Raw genomic sequence first — 17,004 nt, forward strand, 5'->3', positions numbered from 1 at the left:
GTCCCCTATCTGTTGTGTGGTGTGAAAAGGCTTTCTCCCACTCTTGTTGGTTGCTTCTTCACTTTGTTGTTGATCATTTCCTTTGCTGTTCAGAAGCTTCTTGGTTTGATGTAGTCCCATTTGTTTATTTTGTCTTTGACTGCCTGTGCTTTGTGTGACTTTTCTAAGAAGTCCTTCTGAAATTCTGTATCTTGGAGAGTGCTTCCTACATTATCCTCTCATAGTTTGATGGTGTGTGGGTGCAGATTTAGGTGCTTGATCCCTTTAGAGTTGATTTTTGTATAAGATGACAGGTGGGGTTTTTGATTCTTACCTCTGCCTGCTGTTATACAGTTGTCCCAACAGCATTTATTAAAGGGACCAGACTTTTTCCCTGGATTATTTTAATTTTCTTATAGAAGATTAACTCTATTAATAACACCTGGTGGCGTGGATGTGGTGAGAAAAGTATCCTCCTTTGCTGATGGGCATGTAGGCTGGTACAATCGCAATGCAGTCAGTCATTGTGGAGAGTGCTAACATAAATGCTGATGACCCAGCTATTCCACATTTGGGAAAATATTTAAAAGAAATGAAATATGCATATGAAAAAGGGATCTGTAATCCTATATTCACAGCAGCACAATCTACAATAGCAACGATGAGGAAACAATCCAGATGCCCATCCAAAGATGAGTGAATAAAGAAACTGTGGTAAATCTACTCTGTGAAATACTACCAAGCCATTAAAGAGAATGAAATCCTACCATTTACAACCAAAGGGTCCTAACTAGAGACCATTATGCTAAATGAGACATGCCAATCCCAAAAGGACAAATATATGTTCTCTCTGATATAAGGCAACCTTCAATCAAAATACAGAACCAATAGCCCTTTCAATACTGCTTTTGTTATATCTCTTGGGGTTATATTTTTGTTTTTATTTTCATTCATTCAAAGAAAGTGTATTTTTTCCTTATTATTTTCCTCATTTCCTCACTGACTCATAGGCCTCATAGTAGTATCATTTGCTTGAGGAAGGTCTTTGATTTTCTTTTTCATTTCTTCATCAATACATTGGTCATTAAGTAGCATGGGATTTACTGTCATGTTGTTGTAAATTTTCTATTTTTCTTCCTGTTGTTGACTTTATTTCTGATATTTTATTTAAGGGGAAGTATAGTGACTGTGCAATAGAGACTATCACATCCAGAAATGAAGATACAATGCAATATGCACCTCTACTTTCAAATCAAAGATGGACTCCCAAGGAAAGTGTTGAGTGTATCTTGACAATAAGATGCTGGACTCTGCCATTGTCCATGCCTTCAGTGTCAGGATACACTTAAATAGGACTTAAGATTGATTGTGAAAGGACTATACTATTGTAATGATATGGGGGAATCCAGTGGGAGAGTGGGGGATTTGGGTGGGGGGAAGGGAAATCCCAGTGCCTATGAAATTCTATCATGGAATAATAAAATAAAAAATTAATGAAAAAATTTTAAAATCTTTAAAAAACAAGGAATCCATAGATTGAAAATCACTCTGTTACTGTATGTGGAATTATAGAGAGCTCACAAGCTCTTTGCCTGATCGCATTTCAATGAAACAATAGGTATATTATCTACATTAATAAAGAGACTATAAATCCTCACATAATAATCTGCAGAATATATTGATTATTATAGGAGTTTAGAAGAAGACATAATGTTTGCTAGGATGATAAAAAGGATTAGAAGTCAAAGGAGATTGCCAAAACGGAATGATGTTAAAGCTCAGAATAATGGTCTAGAACAAAAATGAAAACTAGATTTTTTGAGTATAAATACCCCTCACAAATAATTGGGGAGGTGACTAGACTATGTATGGCAAGCAAAATAGAAGTTAGATTATTGTCATTAGTTAATATAAGAAAGGGTATCCCTGAGGGCTTAACATCTCTTAGATAAAAGATCCTCATTTTTTGGTATCAAAATATGAGGAGAGTATCAAAGAAATACATTAGGACTATATGATTGTAAGTAATAAAACCTGAATTAAAATTAGTTGTTATAAAATAATAACTTATTGATTCATATAACTAAAAAGAATAATCATGAATGTAACTTCAGATATAGATGGATTCAGAAGTCCAAATGATAGCATCAAACACCATTTCCTTCCTTCTCTGTATTATATTTTTATCTTTTAGGTTTTCTCCACATATTGACAGGATTGTCGCTGGGATCATACAGCATATTTTATTAATTTAGCCTCCATAGCAGAAGCAGTGCCTCTTTTTTGTTGCTGTTGTTGCTGTTTTTCACACTAGGATAGTTGTCTTGGATTTAGTTTGAATAGCCTGACTTGCTATTGTAGAATGAATCATTGTGGCTATAAGATTTGGTTTTTAATAGGCTAGCCTTTTGTTCTAGAAATACTGCTGTTGATATAAGATGGTATGAGCTCTTCCCAGCACCGTGTGGGCTTGGAAGGAATCCTTATCTTCGTTAAAAGGGGATGCAATCTTTTGTCAGGTGAGGGAATGGAAGGCAACAAGCAAAAGATACTCAAAGTGATGAATAAAGGAGAACATGAAGACAGAAAAAGTAAATGAAGGAGGGAGGAGGGAAGTAGATAGAGGAAAGAAAGAAGAGAGAGGACAAAACAAGGAAGAGAGAGAAGGAAGAGATTCATCTTGATAATGCCATGTACCCTATGTGGGACCAATTGGCAGAGCTTTACACTTTCAGAAACTCTAAAGTCTAGACACTTCTCAGAAGGTTTAGGTGAACATTCCATGTTGAAAAGAAGGTGAGTTCCATGTTTGGCTTTACAGACACACTCAATACTGGGTCCTGCAACTTATTTGGCTCTGAGAATTTTTTTTTAATGTATTATTTTCCATGGTACAGTTTATAGGCATAAAGGTTGTAACTATAAAACATGTGGAGGGTATCTCATGCCTCAGGGCCTTTAATGTTTTCCAAAATGAAAGTGCCTGCCTAGAACTTTCTTCATAGCTTCCTTTACATCTTTATTCCTCAGGCTGTAGATGATGGGATTTAACATCGGGATTACCACTCTGTAAGACAGTCCAATTATTTCTTCAGATGCGTTTGTGTATTTCGTCTTGGGCTTCATGTACATCACAAGTGCTGAACCTTAGAATAAGATGACCACAGTCAGATGAGCCGAACAGGTAGAAAGAGCCTTCTTTCTCCCTTCAGAAAAATTAATTTTTAAAATTAGGGAGAGGATGAACACATAAGAGATGCAAATTAACAGTAGAGGAGTCACCAATAAAATAAGACTTGCCACTGTCACGATAAACACATTCATGGAAATATCTAAGCAGATGAGTTTAAGGAGAGCCAGGATCTCACAAGGAAAAGCCAGGAGGACACATTCAGTGGAGTCCAAGCCAAGAGAGACAATCATTTGCAGAGCACAGCCAATGAAAGAAATAGATTTTTTTCTTAGACATAAATATGATGAACATTTGAGGAATAGATTATGATGTGTAACAGATGTCCAAGAATGAGAGATTTTCAAGGAAGAAGTACATGGGGGTATGGAGATGAGAAACCAGTATAATGATGGGCAGGAAGAAGCTATTTCCTGGGAGAATTACTAGATACATGAAGAGGCAGAGCACAAATATGAAAAACTGGAGCTCTGGGTATTGGGAAAGCCCTATCAGAAAGAATTCAGTCACAGCAGAGTTAATTTCCCACCTCCATGTAGTTGTGTCATTTGCAAAATCCCAAAAAGGACATGACTCAGGGAAATTAAAGTAGTTGGTATGGATATCTCACATAATTTCATTTCCATTACTTGGTTTTATTCTTGGAACAGCCCCTGAAATCAACAAAGGCAGAGATATTGATTTTATTAATGATTAAAGAGGCACTGAGAAATAGATCAATACTACTTAACATCACCCAGAAGCCAAGGCTAGAAATTCAATTAATTCAATTGCAAAATGCCAGGCCTCTCATTTTCTAAAACCTAGGAGCAAACTACTTTCAAATGGGATACACAATAAATTATTTACTAATGAATATTTTGAAAAATTCATTCTGGTAAGCCTGGATATAGCATATAAGCATATAAATTGGTCACCATGCCACTTGCTCTCTATATCACTATTTTAAATTATTTAAATAATTTTTGAGTATCAGCTAACTAAGCTGCTAGTCACAGCAAAAAAAAAACTAAGAGGGAGAAAGTTATGACTTGGGGCAGATTGCTGTGATGATCAGACTAGATCACACATATTAGGCGGCAGGTATAGTAGCTGATTGCAGTATGTCATTTAAAATAATGTGTAAGTGAATAAAAATAACAATATTAGCTATACCTAGATAGTTATGCTATTTTAAGGTCTACTTGACCAGATTAAAAGAAAAAAAAGACTTGCTACAATTAACATGTATTTTTGTCAAATATTTAGTACTTTTTAAGATAACATTTAAAATTTACATTATAGTCATAGGCTTAATTCCATTGCTAAATAAAGAGTTTAACCAAAAAAAGTGAAAAGATCATAGCCCTTTAGGAAAATAGGCAAGGTTTATACACAAAAATCATATTTTGTTCAGCTTTCACTTACATAAAGATTTTAAAATAGTCACAAAATCAACTGTAGTATTGCGTAAGTCCTGTCTATTTCTTTTCTGACAAAGGTTTGACAAACACTTTTGTTTTAACACATTTTAAAATTTTAGGGCAAGAGAATTTAACTTTGAGGTCATAGATGATGGAATGTGAATATTTTCTGATCTAATCACTAATCATATCCTGGAAATCATTGGAGTTGGTTTCTAGGAATCTCCAGGAAATGAGGAGCCCCGGCTATTATTATGTACAGCTTTCCCAAGAGCCTGGAATCCACTCTCCAACCCCCATCCAAGGATGTCACCAAGAAATACCTCTCCGCTCATGTCTGCAATTTTCCATTTGCATTTAATTCACTATGCTTTACACTCTTTCGTTTTTCTCAGGAAGTTCATATTATTTTATAATTATTAATATTTTTTTCCTTTTCTTTCTATTTGAATGGTTGGAATGTATCTCTAGGTCTTTTCATGCTACTTTTATTTTTGGCCACAAAACTACCATCTGAGATAAAACTTGTAATGGCTAATTTTTTTTTTGAGCACTTCGTTATAAGCACATCACACTGTTGTAAGATCATTGAATGTATAAGTCATTTAATCCTCACCTCCATGATGTAGATACTGTTTTTTACTCTAATTTAATAGGGAAGGAATAGGTACAAAGAAAAGTTAAGATAATATTCAGCATTCAAATAAATGCTCTAACATTCAGATAAATGCTAGAGCAGTAGTAATTCAGTACCCTCTTTCCTGACTCAACAATCAGCCCTCTTGGCCATTATACCAAAGTACCTCTCAGTTTCTTACAATGATTCTGAGACTATTAGACAATTGTTTCTTGTGTGTTGAACTTATAGAGCAAGTATCACTTGCTTGTTTTATTTCTGATCATAAATGGCATAAGAGAAAACTCTGAAGGCTGAATCATAACATCCCTTTCGCTGTAATGTGACATTCTTAGTTTTTTACAGAATAGGGAATTTCACAGTGTGAGCATTAGCATAATCATGAATAGCAACCTGCGAATCTCATATTTGCCTCCATTGAACATGTCCGTGGATTTCTCCTGTGTGTATCTTTACTTTTAAAATCCTTACTTGTTTCAGTCTTTAATTATACAAATTTTTGTCTTTTAAAAATAATTCCATCTCAGCTTATTTTCTCTTAAGCTATACTTCTCTATAACTTTATCCCCACAGCATTAAAAATTCAACTGTGCTAAAGTTGTTTCATATGTATTCATTTAAAATGTCAAAACATGATTATAGAACTTATTTTGTAAAGGACTGTGTCTCATACTTTATTATATCACAGCTTTTATCTCTTTGGTGTGACTGAAAAATGAAAACGTTTGTATTAATCTTATTCTTGCACCATAGCTATATCTTTTGTTTGGTCTTTTTATAGCCAAAGAGCCTGCAGACGCAAGTTGAGGGCTTACTCCTTGACTGGCTGCAGATGACAACATTCCTGTTTCCCTACATAGGGATGACAGAGAGAAAGTCTTCCCCCAACCCCCATTCCCTGGCTTTACACTTTTTCTCTCAGAAAATACCATCGTGAGAGTGGTTTTCAAGGTTAATGAACATAGATGATGCTAACAGTATCTCAGTATGTTGAAAAACACCATTTTCCTACACTGGCCAGTTATATTTATCTTATTTCCAGAAAAGAATCCACTAAAGCAGGACCTGGTGCAGTAGCCTAGCTGCTAAAGTTCTTGCCTTGCACGCACTGAAATCTCATGCGGGTGCTGGTTCACGTCCCGGCTGCTTCACTTCCCATCGAGGTCCCTGTTTGTGGCCTAGGAAAGCAGTTGGAGATGGCCAAAACCTTGGGACCCTGCACCCACATGGGAGACCTGGAGGAAGCTCCTGGCTCCTGGCTTTGGATTAGTTCTGACTGTTGAAGCCATCTGGGGAGTGAGCCAGCAGAGGGAAGATCTTTCTCTCTCTCCTTTTCTCTGTAAATCTGACTTTCCAATAAAACTAAATAAGAATCCATTAAGGCAGTAATTTTGATTTGTTGGAAGAGATTATGAAAAGAGAGAAGAGACAAGGTGAAGAGGAGAAACAATGAAAGGAGGAGAAGGAAAATGTTTCAATATTTACTGTTAAAAATATATTAGATTTAACATTTGTATTGCAGGAGTGAGATTGTTGAGAGAGAGGGGAAGCGTGATTGTTTCTTGCTGTTCCAAACGGTCGCAGATAAGGAAAGACATTGTTTTAAAACATAAGTGAATAAGAGAGATATAAAAAACTGCACAAACATTTAGTTAGCTCATCACACAAAAAGTATCTTACATCCCATCATTTCTTTTTTCTTTTCACTTATCCTGTTACTTCTGCTTTCATGATAGTGTCAAGAATAGAAACCTGAGAATAAATGACATTGTGGGGACTACCATATTTGAAGTCTAAACATATTTTAATATTGCTATAATTTTTTCCTTTGGGAAGCTGAAATTTTGATGCACATTGGTCATGATATAATATTTAAGAAGGTATAATACCACATGCAACATTGTGGATGCAAATTGTTTTCTTAAAGAAGAGTTAAGGACAAAGGAAGGATAATGCACTTGATAAAATATTGTATGAAAAAAAGAAACTTCCTAATATTATCAGGAGGCACATATATGCCTGAGGAAACTATATCAAAATGTTAGTTATATTTTTCTCTGAAGTGTGAGGCTTGGAGCAGTAATCATTTATTTTCTACGAAGTTTACAAATAATTTTTAATTAGCCTGTGCTTTATTACTACAAATACCAGAAAAATATTTAAAACATTTTTTTTAAAGAATAGCGTCAAGGACTTCCAGAATTTTGACACTAATTTTCCTCTGAAACTCAAATAGGAAGTTAATCACTGGAAAGGAAGCTTTATTTTGATTTATATTGCAAAGACTAATAATGCCACAGTGTTGTGATTTCAAACAGACGTTCTATTCATTACTTGCAGCTAAGTGCTGACACGACTTCACTCACTGCCGAAACAGTCTTGAATAATCAACTATTGGAATGTGACGACGCATAGAAGTATAGATAAAACGCAATGTAAGACATCCAACAATGTCTCACAAGAATTAAAAAAAGGAGAATCTGGGAGGAAGTATTTGAAGCATTGAGCACTTCTGTTGCCTCTGCTCTTTAGTCTGTATCAAAAAGAAGGGTAGCTTTAGTTTCTTGGTTTTTCTTCATTTCTCCACAAGGCTTAACCATCACCTTTTGGTTATTACCTATGGGAGGGAAGCACATTCTGCCTTATGATCACAGATACTGGAGGACTCACCCTTCTCCCCATGATGTGCCAACAGGAAGGAGTAGTGGTTTGTAAAGGATATGCACTCAACTAGCCTTTCTGATTTTAAGTGTGCTGTATACTCACACTGAGGGGTTTTTCAGGAGGAAATCTTCAGCACATAATATTGCATCCTGTGTTCTGCCTCATCCAGTTTTTCATGCTGTTTATAAACATCTTTGTTCTTTACAATTTGTCAGGAAATCCTCAGTGCTTGCCTAATAAGTGACCCCCTAAGCACCCTAAGAGGAATTCATTTCAAACAGTACTATGAGTTAGAGTTAAGTCCACCTTTCCCTTGCCACCTGCTTTTTCATATAGTCCTGGTAATTATTCTGCTTATTTTCCCCCACTAACATTGTTGGGTGAATACAAAGTACAATTCTTTGTTGCTGGGAATTCAGCTGAAGCTTGTGCGAGCCTCTATTTTAACAAAGGCTGCATTCTGGGATATTTTGGAACATGATGTCCTGTACGTTCTAGTAATTTCTGGGTCTGAGGTATGGGCATCTACTTCCCAGTTCACTTCCCACTTATCTTTCTGAAGAACTACTGTGGTTCAATCGAAAAAGCTGTTATCTTCAATTCAGGGAACATGGAGTGTCTTATTAGTTGTACTAACCTTGGGAATGACACTTAATATGAGCATTATATAAAATATGGTAACAATACCTTCACAGTAGGTATTGTTTTGAAGATTAATGTAATAGACCTGAAAGATCTAGGCACAGAAGGAATACTCAACACATGGTTGAGTTTCATCTGAACTCTCAGGCTTCTGTTCTTTTTTGTCCATGGTTAAGAGAAGTAACTAATGTAAAATGATGGTTCATATATACTTTGATATTGTCTTTACTCAATAATTCATTATTTTCCATGTTTTTGTACTGTTTTATTAAATAGTTTTCAAACAAAACTATTATCACTAACATTCATAGTTCCTAAATCTTTGTGTTTTGGAAACAATTCTTCCAAATTCTGTCCCAGTCTACCTCACTTGAGCATCAGTTCAGGATCTTAACATTCTCGACATTGAATAGATGGCATGTTTTATTGAGACTATGTCTTTAAATAAGGAATAGATTTTAGGTACAGACATGGATTTCTTTACTGAGCATTCTCCTTCCCTAGTGTGTCATTAAATGTTTCTGAAGTGCAAAGACATGTGGTTGCATACTGAAGTATAAAGTCAACTATAAAGTCATTGTGGCTTTACCTGTTTAGATTAGTTTGAACTTCTCTTTGAGTTATAGTCAAGCTGTGGAACCCACTGGCAAGTATCCCATAGTTCCAGATGTCTGCTAGTAGAGGTAAGAGGTACAAACCAAAAGTGAAGCTTTTATCCTTAGCAGAAAATCGTGTTATAAGTTTCAGTCAATTGTAAATCAGTCTTCCACCTAGGTTATTCTAGCCTCTGGGCTCTGAACATGTTTCTGGGAACCCCCCACCAGTGGCTCTGATAACTAATTTAAAGCCTCCTTTGTTTTTTCTTCTATGAGACTGTAATCCCACAGGTGATTTAAACTTGAATCATAAGGTTTTCTAAAAGTAGAAAATTTCTAGATAAAGATAATGTCTCAAAGACCTAATCATACTTTGCAATACTTTTTCTCCCTTGAGTTTATTTTTCTCCTAGTTATAGAAATACATATCTATTGCAGAAAATCTGAGACATTCAGAAAACAAAGGAGGAACTAAGAATCACTGAGAATTCCACACATAAATACTGATATTTTGACATGTACTTGTGCATTTACTGCATGTAAGGCAAACTTGTGGGCATACTACATCCTGTTTTATAAGCAGCTCTGAAACTAAAAATATATAGTATGTGTTTTTGTTGTTTAAGATTGCTTTAGCAATTCAGGGTCTCTTGAGTTTTCATATAAATATTAACATCATTTTTCCCTAGATCTGAGAAGAATGTTGTTGGTATTTTAATTGGGATCACATTGATTTTATAAATTGCTTTGCATAGTATAAACAGCTTAATGATATTAATTGCAAATACTCCCATTTTTGTTTTTTATTGTTTCTTTTATATTTTATAATTTTCATTGTAAAAAAACTTTCGCATCCTTAGTTAAATTTATTCCAGATTATTTACATTTTTTGTATCTATTGTAAATGGTACTGCTCTTAGAGTTCTTTTTCATCCTTATCATTGTATGTGTATACAAAGGCTATTGATTTTTGTGTGTTGATTTTATATCCTGCAATTTTGCCATCTTACAAGTTCAAATGGTCTCTTAGTGGAGTCTTTTGGTTTGCTCTATGCTCCTTCTCAATTTATATCCTTTTGATTTATTTTTCTTGCCTAATGGCTCTGGCTGAAACTTCAAGGACTGTATTGAACAGGAACAGTGACATTGAACATTCTTGTCTGGTTCTGGATCTCTGTGTAAATGCTTATAACTTTCCTCAATTCGATATGCTGCTGGCTGTTGGTTGGTCACATATTATTTTCTTTGTGTTAAGGAATGTTTCTTCCATACCCAATTTTCTTTTTTTTTTTTTTTGTATCATGATAGCATGCTGTATTTTATCAAATGGCTTCTCTGCATCTATTGAGATAATCAAGCTTTTTGTTTTTTCAGCTTATTAATGTGATATATCACATTTATTGATTTGTCTCTGTTGAGCCATCTTTAAAATGCAAGGATAAGTCACACTTGATCCAAGTGAATTATCCTTGTACTGTGTTGTTACAGTTTATAAGCTAGTACATTGGTGAGGACTTTTGCATCTTTGTTCAACAGGGATATTGTTCTATACTTCTATTTCTTTCTTGGTTCTTTTTCTGAATTTGGAATTAAAGTGATACTGCTCTCACTGAATGAGTTTGAGAGAATTTCCACCCTTTCAATTGTTCTGAATAATTGGACAAGAATTGGTGTTTGATGTTTTTGAAAAGTCTGGTGGGATTCACCAGTGAAGTTACCCAGTCCTTTGCTTTTCTTTGTTTGGAGGATCTTTATTACTGATTAAGTCTCTGTTTTGATGACTGATCTATTTAATTTTTCTGTGTCATTGTGATCTAGTTTTGGTAGATTGTACATTTTGGGAGTCTAACTATTCTTTCTAGACTTTTTAATTTGTTGGCATATAGGTGTTTTTAGTAATTAATAATGATCCTTTGTATTTCTGTGCCGTCTGTTGTAAGATCTCCTGTTTCATGTTTGAATGCATTTACTTGGATTTCTGTCTCTATTTTTGGTTGGTTGGACCAAGGTTATATCATTTAAAAAATTTTTTTCAAAAACAGATATTAATTAGACTGATATTTTGTATCTTTTAAGTCTTGATTTTGTTTATTTTATTTTCAATTTTAATTATTTGTATTTTTGTGTTTTAAAAATTTATTTTATAATACCGCTTCAAGGGCTCTGGGAATTGCCCTTCCTCATGCTCCCACAGATTTCCCCCCTTTTACTACAATAAGATAATCCTTCAAAAACAGCCATAAGTCCACCATTCTGCTATTTAAGTGTATCATGACATTGTAGGTTTAGATAATAGTAGAAAATCCAGGATCCTATTGTCACGATATATTTAATAGTTTCACTGGGAGTCCATCTTTGATGTGGAAATAGAGATTTGTATTTTTACATCTTGATATGATAGTCTCCATTACACAGTTCCTCTGGATGACTATAGGTATGTGCATGTTTACCTATATATTTTTTATCTTGTATTTTGCATGAAGGTTGTCTTATATCAGAGAGAACATATGACATTTCTCCTTTTGGGATTGATTTATTTCATTGAGCATAATGGTCTCTAGTTGGGACCATATGGTTGCAAAGGTAGGATTTTATTCTTTTTAGTAGCTGGACAGAATTCCATGGAGTAGATTTACCACAGTTTCTTTATCTACTTCTCTTTTGATGGGCATCTGGGTTGTTTGCATGTTGTTGCTATTGTTGATTGTGCTGCTGTAAATATAGGACTATAGATCACTTCTCATTCATAGATTTCATTTCCTTTGGTTATATTACCAGAAGTGGGATAGCTGGGTTATACGGCAGATCAATTTTCAGTTTGTTTAGCACTTTCCATACTGACTTCCACAGTGGTTGTACTAGCCTGAATTATACCTAATTGGAGTTGTGGTTAAAAGACCTAAACAGAAATTTTAGTTGATATCCATCCCAGACAAGACAAATTTGAAATTCTGACTTTGATTTTTACCAAATTATTTTCTACTAAAATAAAACATCAACACTTAAATATTCTCATTTTGGGAAGGATCTTTGGCAAAGTGGATAACACACAACTTGTGATGTCCACAAACCTACGTTGAAGTACATGGGTTCAAATTCTCATTCTCTCTCTTTCTGTGTGTCTCCTATTTGAATAGCAATGAAAATAAATAATTAAAAAAAAGATACTGAGAAATTCAGAAAAATCCAAAGGAGGAAAAGAAAGTAACTCTTAATAGGCATTATTATTGGTATTTTGACAATTTTATGCATATTCTATGCTTTTATGCCTGAGGACATGCTGCCTTTCTTGATTTATTACCTGCTTATAATTAATAATATTTTGTCTGCATTTTCTTACACTGCATTTGATGCATTTTATTGGAAAATAGGAAACAAATACAGGATACTAGACAGTTTTCTATCAAATTCACAAAGTTTCTCACTTTTCTTGAATTTTTGGGGGGGTAATTATGTTGGATAACTAGGATCAGATTGTCTTTACTCTCTATTCCCTAGGAGAAAGCCAGTTTCTCTTTTCAGCATTCTTGTATCATGCCTTAATAAAATGGGAAATGAATGTGATGTGTGTATTTTTTTTTTCAGTATGAAGCAGGCATTAAGATGTGATAATGAACACTGCAAATGCACAGCCTCAAGGAATTCCCAAGTGGCTCCTCCACTTGATCTTAGCCAAAAGAAACCATCGCTAGTGGCTCCTGCCACAACCCTTACATTCTGTCAGCTTTTCTGGCCCCTTAGCCTGCTGTCTTTGATTTTGACTCTGCCTCTCTTGCATTCTTTCAGCATCTAGGAATTTAGGTCTGAGTTAGAACATTCGTGACTTTTTTTTTCCTTCCCAAACGCAAATAACATAACCAGGCCTTTTGCTGACATTTGATGCCAAGAAAATTTGATGTTTATTCTGCATGGTAAGAACATATAAAGATGAAAAAACAAACTCAAACTTTTGATGGCATAATATTTTAAGCATGTTGAGTAAAAATATTTTTGTGGCTATTTTTGGAAGGGGAATTTGTTTCAAGTATTGATGTTTTATTTTAGTAGAAAATAATTTGGTATAAGTCAGAATTTCAAATTTGTCTTTTCTGGGATGGGTATCAACTAAAATCTCTGTGTAGGTCTTTTAACCACAGCTCCAATTAAGTATAATTTAGAGTTGTTTACTCTGTGAGGATTCATATTTTCTTTTATTATATAAGGCCACTAGATGGGGGAATAGACTAACTTTTTCTTCAGCTATTTGAGTAAATATCTGTATGTGGAATTGTGGGATCAATTTTTCCAGATTTTGCTTATTTACTTTTAAAAATATTTTTTCAGAATCCCCTTGACAATGACTTATATTTTATTTCTCCATATTTTGAGCTTAATAATTAAGTTATTTTTTGTTATAAAATGTTTACTTTGCATTATAGTAAAAATGTTAATCACTTTACTAAAGAGCTCAATAATTAAAGAATAAAAGACCACAGTCCAGCAGGAAAATAGGAAGGGCCATAAACAATAATCAAATGACAAGAAGTTCAATTTAACTCATGTAAGATTCTTGTCAATGTTTGTTGTCCTTATTTAGTATTTTGACTATTTTTAGAGTATGATTTATCTTATTAAAATCTTTTTGTTCCTGTGATTTCTGTGATGGTGTCATACATTTATTGGAGAATAATGGAGGGAAGGAGGGAGATAGAAGGAGCAGGTGGGAGGGGAGGGGATGGTAAGGATGGGGAGGAGCAGAGAGAGGGCAGAGGAGAGAGACAGAGCAAGCATTTCCCATCCTTCAAAAATCTGCAACAGCTGGAGCTGGGCTCAGGCTGAATACAAGAGCACAAAATGTAATCTGAGTCTCTCATATGGGTGAAAATCAATGTGTCACTGTATCCTTCCAACTTAATTACATTGTTTTTTTAACATTTTAAAAAAGATTTTATTTATTTTTTTTTGGAAATGCGGATTTTATAGATAGACAGAGAAAGATCTTCCATGTGCTGGTTCACTCCCCAGGTAGCAACAATGGCCAGAGCTGAGCTGATCTGAAGTCAGGAGCCAAGAGCTTCTTCCTGGTCACCCACATGAGTGTAGGGTCCCAACTCCTTGAACCATTCCTGTATTACTTACCCAGACCACAGGGAAGGAGCTAGATGGAAAGTAGGGCAGCCAGAACACAAACTGGCACCCATATGGGATCCTGATGCTTGCGAGGGGAGAATTAACTAATTGAGCTATTGTGTGGGACCCTACCCCATATTTTTTATTTCCATTAACAACATTCACTTCATAAGTATAATTGATAATCAGCTTGATAACTTACAATGTAATTACCATCTGTTTGTTTTCAGTTTTGTGGTATTTTTTTTTTGCCATCTCCTGGTCTTTTAAGTATTGAGGATAATTAATGTATTTGCTTATTAATTTCCTAACTCTGTACAAAACATAACTTCCTGTTTACTGGCATTTACACATTGCTTTCAAATAAGTGTTGATCATGTCACTTATAATGTACTTGTGCTTTTTCTTTTATTATTTCATTGAATGCATCTTTAAACACAGCTTCTCTTTCTGTGCTTTCTGGAATTCCCATAACTCTTATATTTGGCCTTTTCATAGTGTTTCTTAATTCTTGAATACTCTATATAGCTTGACTCAGTTTCTCTTCCAATTTTTTAAATTGTTTTCCTATTATGATAAAAATATCTTCAAATTTTGAGATTCTTTCTTCCGCCTCACTCTATTATTAAGGCCTTTCACTGAATTATTAATTTTCACCATTGTGTTTTTAATTTATAATGTATCAGCTTTTATTTGACTCATTGCTGCTATTTCCTATATAACATAGCCCTTAAATTTCTTGAATTCCCTATGTGCTTCTCCTTGTAGATGAGAAGTTTTACAACAAGATTTTAAAATTCATTATCCCCCATTATCTCGATGTCTTCTTCAGTAACAGACTAACAAAGGCTTTTGCTCCTTTGTAGGGGAAGTATTAGTATTATTCATATGTCTCTTCTTTTGATGTTGGTCATTGCTGTTCTGTTCTATTGCTAGCAGATTCCTCTATTTATGGCCTGTTTTTAAGCTGTGTTACCCACTGATGTACAGGTCAATTTATTGTGTTTGGTACCTGGTTCTTCGCTTGCAGTCATTTGTATCACTCCCTCCAGCAAATTTCACTCCTGGACTCTTGTGCTAGGTTTCTAATTGTCCATTACCCCAGCTCCTGGATCACCACTCTCCACTCCTGGGTCACCACTCTCCCATGCTGTGACCCCACCATTGCCTACACAGGCTTTCTACCACTCCTAGGTTGAGCAATACCTGGATTTAGGGAGATGACAGCTGTCCTAAATCACTGGGCACTTGTCGTGTTCAAACCTGATGGCCATTAGGTCTAGGGGCCTCCTGGACCTGTAGGATGCCAAGTTGGTACCATTTCCCTGTGGGACCAGTGCAATGAGCTGAAAGTGAGTTCACTCCCAACTTAGCACATGCACAGCTCACTGTTGTCCCTCTGGCCCTGCAGCCTTTGCAATAGTGCACAAAATGGTGCCAAAATGGTGCCTGATGTGATACTGTTGGGGGTCTGAACTGTGACATCCATCCGGTTCCTGCACTGCCACCTAAGTTCTGCCACTCTCTCTCTGCTTTTGGTCAGAACACACAAATCAGCAGGCAGGCAGTTCTTTGCCTGGGTTCACCTCCTGATCTCCTGGTAAAATCTCCTTCCTACCTGTTCATCAGTAGAACTCTGATCACTGGTTGCTGACAGCTGACCACCACTGGGTATCTGGTCAATGTAACACCATGACATTGTCTCTGCGGCTTCCCCATGTCTGTGGGTCTGCAGGTGCCCCTCTCCCATCAGCTTGTCTTCTCTTATTTCCTGGAATTTGTCCTCTCTGCTTCACCCAGGCTAATTATTATCCATCAGTTTAAACTTGTACTCATCCTATGCCACCATCTTGCTCTCTGATTAGTTGCATCTTTTATGCAATAATTTAATAAGAATATTACTTTCTGGCAAAAAAAGTTTGTATTTTTATCATTCATGCAGATGGATTGAATTGTTCAAGGGTGTTTGTTTTGAAATGTAGTCATGGAGAGTGTTTCAATGCTTACATAAAGGCGGAGTGAGCAAAATTAAAATTACTGTGCATATGTTTATGATTATATTGAGGGGCCAATGGAATATGAATAAAGCTATGGGTTCTGAGTCTCCAGGGTTAAATGTTAAAATAAATGGCCAGCGTTAGGTTTATTAAGAACAACGTATCATGTTTGTGTTTAGTATCACATATTAGCTGTTGAGAAAATAATTAGATGGCATATGTAATAAATACATATATATGATATACACATATTTTGCATATATGTATATATAAAACCTAGTTTTAAGGTATAAGGCTTAAAATTTCAAACATCCAATAATATTTTAATAGATTTTAAATTTGCTCTGGTTTCTCTGTCCAAATATTGAGGTGACATTGCATTAACACAATCACAAATTTATCTTGAAAATGAGATGCATGATTCTAAATCATGTGTATTCTTTAACAAGGATAAATTTCCAGAGCTAATGCCTTCTTCATGGCTTAAATGTAGAGGATTGTAACATATTCTTGTGCTATTTGTGTATCCAATTATAGCTTCTTATAACCCATGAAGGAAGCCACTGAAGAATGCAAATGACTCTTACAGACATAACAGATCCACATGAATTTCAGACATTACAGAAATGCCGATGATAAAAGAAAATATTAACATGGGAATGTCCAGTCAGTCTTTCATGACAGAATTAGTCCTGCTTGTGCTTTTTTGGGCTACCTATAGTGTGAGGTCAGTTATTTGTGCTGGTCATGTGCAGTTGACTCTGCTGAGATTTGGAGTATTCATCCT

The 17,004-nt window shown here is 35.2% G+C and overlaps 1 pseudogene; it reads right to left on the reverse strand.

The window, feature by feature from the left end:
• Positions 1-2,937: 2,937 nt before the first annotated feature.
• On the reverse strand, positions 2,938-15,919 carry LOC105941585 (olfactory receptor 13D1-like; annotated as a pseudogene).
• Between the last annotated feature and the right edge of the window lie 1,085 nt (positions 15,920-17,004).

Source organism: Ochotona princeps, chromosome 14, assembly GCF_030435755.1.
Source record: "Ochotona princeps isolate mOchPri1 chromosome 14, mOchPri1.hap1, whole genome shotgun sequence".
Taxonomy (NCBI): Eukaryota; Metazoa; Chordata; class Mammalia; order Lagomorpha; family Ochotonidae; genus Ochotona; species Ochotona princeps.